Genomic DNA, 7,418 nt, shown 5'->3' on the forward strand with positions numbered 1-7,418 from the left:
TACATTGCAAGAAAATTAACTTAATTTTATAAATATTATTATAAGAGTTCAAATTTTCGTTTTTTACCCGAATTTATTTCCCTATTTAGCACAGCAAATGAAAATAAAATTGTTATAAATTCTGTTGCCACATTGCTTTTTAGCCAACAGCAACATGTTAGCCATAAATGTTTCAACAAAACTTTTGACAATTTGTAAATAAACAAATAAAAAATTTACAAAAATCGAATTTGGAGCATAGACACACAGGCAGACAGCTCTAATAGTGTCTGTGTGTGTGTGCGTGTGTGTTTGCCTAGCAAACTAATTAGTAAAGTTCTACAAGGAAAAATAATGGCAAATACTTTCAACAAATGTGTTACAATTCGTGTATTTGTTTTGACTAAAGCGCACAGAATTTGTAAGTCGAAAAAAACTATTCTAGACAGCGGCATAGTTTAAAAGATATACAAAAAAATAGAGTCTATGGAAAAGGAAACCACAAAATAGATATCCATAAGCTAAAGAACCCTTCAGCTCAACAAATTGAAAGCTATACGAAACGCATAAATTTCTGCCGCAAAACTCATAAACTTATGTCGAAAAGTTTATTATGAAATGTTTTGGATATATTTATATGTATATTTGTAGCCCAAGTTAAGATTCTAGCGTCATCTGCTGATATTTTCCAGGAAACGCAGCTGCAAACGAAATTCGCATAGAACACAAAGCAAAGCAAAGGGAAACAAAATCAAATCATAAACTACAAAGTAGATCTGAAGCATCCAAAAAGCAAACAACAGCAAAAAGGAAACTTTTAATAGAGATCGTGATGTAATAAATTTCAAATGGAACAACAACTGCTAACCGTAAGCGAGCTACAATACAAAAAAAAAAAAATAAATAAAAACTCTTTGAAAACGGCTTTCGTTATGTCTAACTAGATGAGCTATGAATATAGTGAATAATATCGAGCCACAGATAGTATTATTATTTCAGCAATCGCAGAGCCTCAACAAACGATCGTAAATAATCAAACATGAACTGACAAATCAGCAAGAAGAAGACAAAAAGAGTCGAGCTCTATAGGTGCTATGCACAAATGGGTCTAGGTAGTTGCCAGGGTCAATGGATTTGGTTTCCCTCTGCACACAAGTGGAAAATTAGTTAGAGAGGAGCAAGAGCAACAGCAGCAACAACAACAACAATATACAACAAATTTGAAATAAGTGAGCTTTTGTTTTCCATTGAAATTTGGCGGCTTTTGGTTATTTGATCTTTTTTTTAACAAACCTAACAACAAACTCCACAACAACAACAACAATACATGAAACATTTTTAACATTTTTTTTTCATAATTTTTTTTGTTTTTTTATTTTTATTCTTTTGCTTTGGTTTGCTCTTAGTCATTGTTCAGCATCTGCGCCGCATTTTGCGGCTACCTTATTTAAATTTCTCACATTACAATTAAATTGGACTTTTGCCCGTTGCTCAACTTTGGACGCTGTTTTTATATCATTTTTACCTGGCTCATTTAACATTTCTGTAAGCAGCTCGTAGAGCAAAGTGCTTGAGTTATGCGTGCCCTCTCTCTCTCTTTGATCTGTCTTTTTAGTGCCAAATTAATGTAAAATCTGAAATATGTCAGAGCTGTGCGCGTTTATAATTAATTGTGCAATTGCGGCCTAATTGAATGTGGCATAGCCCGTTTTTTGCTTCAGGTGACAAGAATTGTGTTTTCTCTTCTGGCATTACAAATGCTTTTTGTGCTTGTAACTGACTGAAGGAGTCTATACTATAGACTATACTTATAATGTCAGCTGTATTATATCAATTTAATATAGTCAAGCTCGTCTGGCTCTGTATCTCATAGGCAGATAGAGAAAATGTAGAATGTTTGTCAGCTATGACAGCAATATTAATGCTGTGTCTTTGGAATATCTTTTGGCAGAACTTTAAGTGCACTTCAGCTTGGCTTACAGATTCTACAATTATAAATAGAGATTTAAAGTGCTCTTGGTTAGATAAAGAAAGACAACTCAGGGTAGCTTCTGCAATACAAATTGAAGGCAATTCTTTACCTTTACACAAAAACATTTAATTTGTAAATTACAAAATGTACACAGAATATAAGTAGCTAAAGAACAGCTCTGCTTACATTCATAATACTACTTTTAATACTAACTATTTCCATATCAGCAAATACTTTCAAAGATCTTCTTTGTGCCAATCTTAGAAAAGCATTAAATCTTCTTTCTTTGCGAATCTCAATCTTAGCCTTATTAGTACCAGTTTTTTACGTTCCTACAAAACTCATTTGTATACATTTCTAGAGTTTTATGGCACTTCCATTTGCCACCTGCCAGCCACAGTAGCAGCACTCGCCACATACATCTTCATTTGTTTTGTTGGCTAACCCAATTACAAGACTGTTGAGCATTTCGCACACTTCGCACCATTCACTATGGACATGCGGCCGGGCAAACTAATCTCTTGACGCCTTCCAAAATGAAGGCAAATAAGTAGCCAACGCTGAGAATTGTTCAAACTGCTGCTCATAAACTATTTTAAATATCTAGTGGTGCAGCGGTGCAGCAGTGCAGCCAATTGGGGCAGCCACCCGCTGACCCGTTTGATCAGTCTCGACTGGACATGGCCACATGTTGCGCTCCATAGGAATGATCGTAATGCTCGCTTACGGAATGAACAAAGCATATTGGCTTTATGCAATGTGTGTATTCTACTTGAGAGACTTCAGATTCGGAATATATATGCATATATATACTTGTGTATGCCATCAGAGTGTAACTGCTCTGCTTTGAAGCGTGGCAAATGGGAAAATATTTTACCAGAAAAATAACCTTAAAATGTGTATCTTTTCTATAGATTGTGCTGTTATATATAGGTTTTCAGTAAATAGGAAAAATTAAATCTACTACAGATCTATTATCCTCAAATTTTGATCACTGTTGATACCTTCCTCAAAGCTATATCTATATACATTATATGCTTCACTTCTTAAGACGTCTCAAGTCCAATTTACTTTCAGTTTAACTCTAAGCGAGTATTTAGCAGTCAGTTAAGCACGACCACAACATTTAAATTACTTTTTTTTTCAATTTTTTTGTAATACTTTTTTGTTGTTGCATAATTGCAATTGAATTGTTTGGCACGTTTCGATTTCGTTTAATTGTACACTCTAGAAACACTGCTAGAGGAAGGGGTGGAGGGGGAAATATATGTTAATGATTTGATTTAGTGCCTCATTGGCTACCATTTCGAACACATCAGCGTCATGTACACCCATAAATTTTATTAATGAAGACATTTTTTACTGCCTTTTCTTAGTTTTTGCAATTGATGTGTGTGCGCCTGGCGATGAGCCCCATTTGAATTGATCAATTTCCTAGTGAGCTCCTTAAAGTGGGACATACAAGTTGTGGCCTGCCACAGCGGGTGCTCAGTGAAAGGTTGGGATAAGAACAAGGGAACTAGGTTATGGAAATGAAATTTATGTAATTTTGTTATTGCTTTTCCTTTGTTAACTAGATTCAAACGAAACAATCCATAAACTGATGACATTTATTTAATGAAAGATTTATGCTGTACTAAGCTGGAAAAATGTTACGGGATTGAAATAGTTTAAGAAGAGTTCTATCATTGAAAATGTTGAGATTGAAAATATATTGAAACAGGAATAGGCTGGAGTGATAGATGAACCAATTCTTGTTTAAATATTTGCTTGAAATCTTTAGTTTAGTTCGATTAAGGAGATAAATAATTAGAGGAATAAAGATCAGTCTAGACTAATAAATGTTTCGATTTCTGGGACATATTTTTTATGAATTCTTGAATCCGAATAAATACAATTTAATGAATTGTTATGCTCAATGCTTGTTGATGATTTTTAGAGCTTTCAGAAATTGTTGATTTAAACAACATTAAAAATTAATTTTTAATATTATTAAAATATAATATAAAATATTATTATATATTATTAATTTAAATAAATTTCTTTAAATAAATAATTTGCAAAAAAAAAAATAATATTTGGATTAAATTAAACATTTCCCAAAGGCTTTCTTATGATATAATCATTCCTCCTTTTTCATTACAGCTGAAATTTCTAGATAACATTTTTAATTATATTCCTTTGCTTTTCAAACAGAAGCCTCAACTGTCAACACTAATTAGCTAAATGAGCTAAATCAATTATTGACAGAAATTTGATATCTCTTAAAAAAAAGAAGAAAAAAATCGAATATCCTTTTGGCTGCCAAATCAGTGAAGTGTTAAAAATAGCCGCCAGCTAATTACGTAGAATTGTCACTTTTAATTAGAACAAATACGGAAAATACCAGATAGACACACACTCAAAACACACACACACACACAGACAGCTGAGCAAGTGACAACGCATTGTCAAGATAAAATAAAAAATATTTTACTAACAAAGTTGCGGGCAATTTACAGATCTAAGCAGCGACTGTTGCTTGGCCTGAGGCGAACCAAACGAGTTTGCCGGGCTCTTAAATTTTGGGCTTAGACTGTGAAAAATGGCAGTGCAGCAGGACGGGCGGGATGCAAGCCCAGTAGCAACAGCTACGCATAGCGAGGGGCTGCCGCAACGAAAAAAAAAGGGGAAAAAATAATGAGCCCACATAAGAAATGACTTAATCGCTGGCGGCTTGTTAACCTCAACTTGAATAGTTTGTGGCTGGGGTCTTTAAGTAGCTGCACAAATAGAGATTTACAGCAATTTACTTGAAGGCCTTAGCTCTTTGGACTGCCAGTCAATAATTTTCGTTGGCCTCCCAGCCGCCTGGTCCGCCACCACCCTTTGCAGATTATAGGCTCTGCGAGACAGTTGAGGGGCAGGTTGTCTTTGGGTTGGGCTAGGCCGGGTTTTGGGGGCAGCGACCACCGTCAGCGCCTTTGAGGAATTGCATAATTATAGCATTTTCCGGGACAAGCGAGCCCAGACAACGGCAGCGGCTGCGGCAGCATGCAAACGCGCTCGCACTGGCAACAACTTGGCCCAGGTTCAGGCTAATTTGTATACCATACCTCCAGACGTTTGTGTTTGTCCATATAATCTAGCTAATATGCCAGCTGTGGATACTATAGCACTGTCATAACAGTTGCTTAACTAGTAACTGCTACGTGGCAAGCCGAGCCAAGAAGAAAGAGTTTTAAATAAAATTTCGCTTGATCAATTTAACTAAAGAATAACTTTATAAATTTCTTATAATTAGGTATATTCAAGATTTATGACTAGCAAATGTCGTGTCAACTGTCATATCAGACTACAACTTGGTTAAGCTTCTCATTTGAAGAAAGAGCATTACGATTTCGTTGCATAAAAAAATATATTTCCATTTGCCTTCTGTAGTTATTTTACCTTTTTCTTGAGCCCGTAGGCTTTGCTGGCTTTAAATGTAGTATGCTCGAAAGTCAGTCTGTGCCTAGATGCCAAGCAGATGGAGAGTAAAGGCAAAGCGTCTTGTACAAATATTGTAATGGCATGATATTGATCTTGATTGTCAAGATCGCACACAGCATGATCGCAGTGTATGTTCGTCGCTCGTCGTTTGCCGTTTCCGTCGTCGTTGTCTAGTCGCGAGTCGGGATTCGAGAGAGTCGAAAAGTCTTAGAGTTCAAGCAAGTTGCATTGTTTAACTTTGACTTTGTGTCAGTTTTATGCCTGCTCGATAACGATCGCTGATCGTGGCTGCCGACTGTGTGCTTGTGTGTGTGTGTGTTATGTGATTAATCGTGTGTCGCTGCATGGGAAAGGGTCGCCTGCGAGCGTAGAAAGTAGCACTCATATGCATATGAAACAAGCGCACTCCAACTTCAACTTCAACTCGCACACATTTGACCACAGCCAACTCAATCACTTGCCTCGAATGCACTTGTTTCGCTACATCCAGCAGCAGCAGCAGCAGCAGCAGCTGCTGCAAACTTTCAAACTGATGTCCGCTGATTTGAGTGACAGGCAGAAGTACTCACTCTCTCTGTCTCTCTATCTCTCTTTCTCTATCTCTGTTCGCCTAGACGCCAGCAATTGAGGAAGTAATTAAACTTAAAATTATAATGTTACTTCTATATGGATCGACCATCGATCTTCATGATTTTTACCATGTGTGTCTACCATGCATTTGCGCTCTGAATAGCAATTTAGATTTATGTGCATATTTTCAATATAATTTGCTAAGTTTTCATTGCCTTAGCTCGTTGGCGGCGATCGCTTGAATGAAACATTTAGAGATTGGCTGATCGATGGCTGAAGATAAGCAGATGATTTCAATTTATATATTTGTGATATACGAATATTTATATATATATATAAACTTCAGTTTCAATCAAATTAAATCACGTTTATAGTCATAAAAAAAATTTCAATAAAATTGAAATTTAATCACTTAATTCAAAAACTTTACTCAAAAGATTTAAGCTTAGCTGTGCTGCTCATCAAATACAATTCTCTTCTCAACATTTTCACAGCAAACCCAATGATCAAAACAAAAAAAAAAAAAAAAAACAGTTAAATCATAGGGTAACCATGTTTCGTTATGCTTCAGGCTTTGTTTTTTGCTTGCGGCTTTTCTGGGTTTGTGGTATGCCAATTTAAGTATTTCTTGCTTGATCTTTGATCTACAATTTGAGACGCAGAGCAATGCGAAGGAGCCACAGACAGAAAGAGAGAGAGTGGGAGAGAGAGAGACAGATCTGGGACTGAGCTGGGCGGCCGTTAGATCAGCGCGATGCGATCTTTTTTCTTATGTAGGGAGTTGCGCATAGTTAGAACTTGTTTTTATTAGAGTGAGAGCGAGCGAAAGAGAGAGAGAGACAGAGAGAGGCGGGCTCTCCACGAAGAACAATGGAGAGGCGCCGCTTTCAAGTTCAAAACGTTGTCGTTGAGGATCGGTAAGGAGCGCGCCTAATTGGGTCAGCCGGTCTCGCACTGTGGCTTGAGCCATTTAATTGGATTACCGCCTTTTTATAATTTCTATAATTTTTGTATAGATCATTTATATTTTGGCAACACGCGCCTTCACAATTTCCCCTTTATGTACGAGCTACAGAAAACCAAATAGAGCAGAGCATGAAGAACTATAAAATGCTAGAATGCCAAGCTTATCAGTCGAGAGCAAATATTGCCCCATTGTTGCATTTGTCATCTGGCTAATGGAATGTCACATCTATGTGCTTGTTGTTTCTACTTTATCTGTCAGTTGGGCAAATAGCGACCGACACCAAAAAAAAAAGACATGAAAATAAGAGTATCTAAGACAATGACAACTACTGTATGAGCTGTGTAGATACTTTGGGTTCCGGGAAGACGGCTTCAGGCCAAGTTAAGCAGCAGTTGCAGCTCTATTAGCATTCCCAGAATTAAAAATAAAAAAAAAACTAGTTGCAGCTACAGCAAAGAG

At 36.6% G+C, this 7,418-nt stretch overlaps 1 long non-coding RNA gene across 2 annotated transcripts; it reads left to right on the forward strand.

The window, feature by feature from the left end:
- The first annotated feature begins 234 nt into the window (after positions 1 to 234).
- On the forward strand, positions 235 to 1,282 carry LOC111600439. 2 transcript variants are annotated; one of them, XR_003944300.1, is made up of 4 exons: positions 235 to 400; positions 461 to 618; positions 672 to 848; positions 924 to 1,282. It is a non-coding gene; the product is annotated as an uncharacterized LOC111600439 (long non-coding RNA). The 2 variants fall into 2 exon arrangements; XR_003944299.1 differs by having other exon boundaries at positions 235 to 618.
- Positions 1,283 to 7,418: the final 6,136 nt, after the last annotated feature.

The sequence above is a fragment of the Drosophila hydei genome, unplaced genomic scaffold (genome assembly GCF_003285905.1).
Source record: "Drosophila hydei strain 15085-1641.00,03,60 unplaced genomic scaffold, DhydRS2 tig00008116-arrow-pilon, whole genome shotgun sequence".
NCBI classification, from domain to species: domain Eukaryota; kingdom Metazoa; phylum Arthropoda; class Insecta; order Diptera; family Drosophilidae; genus Drosophila; species Drosophila hydei.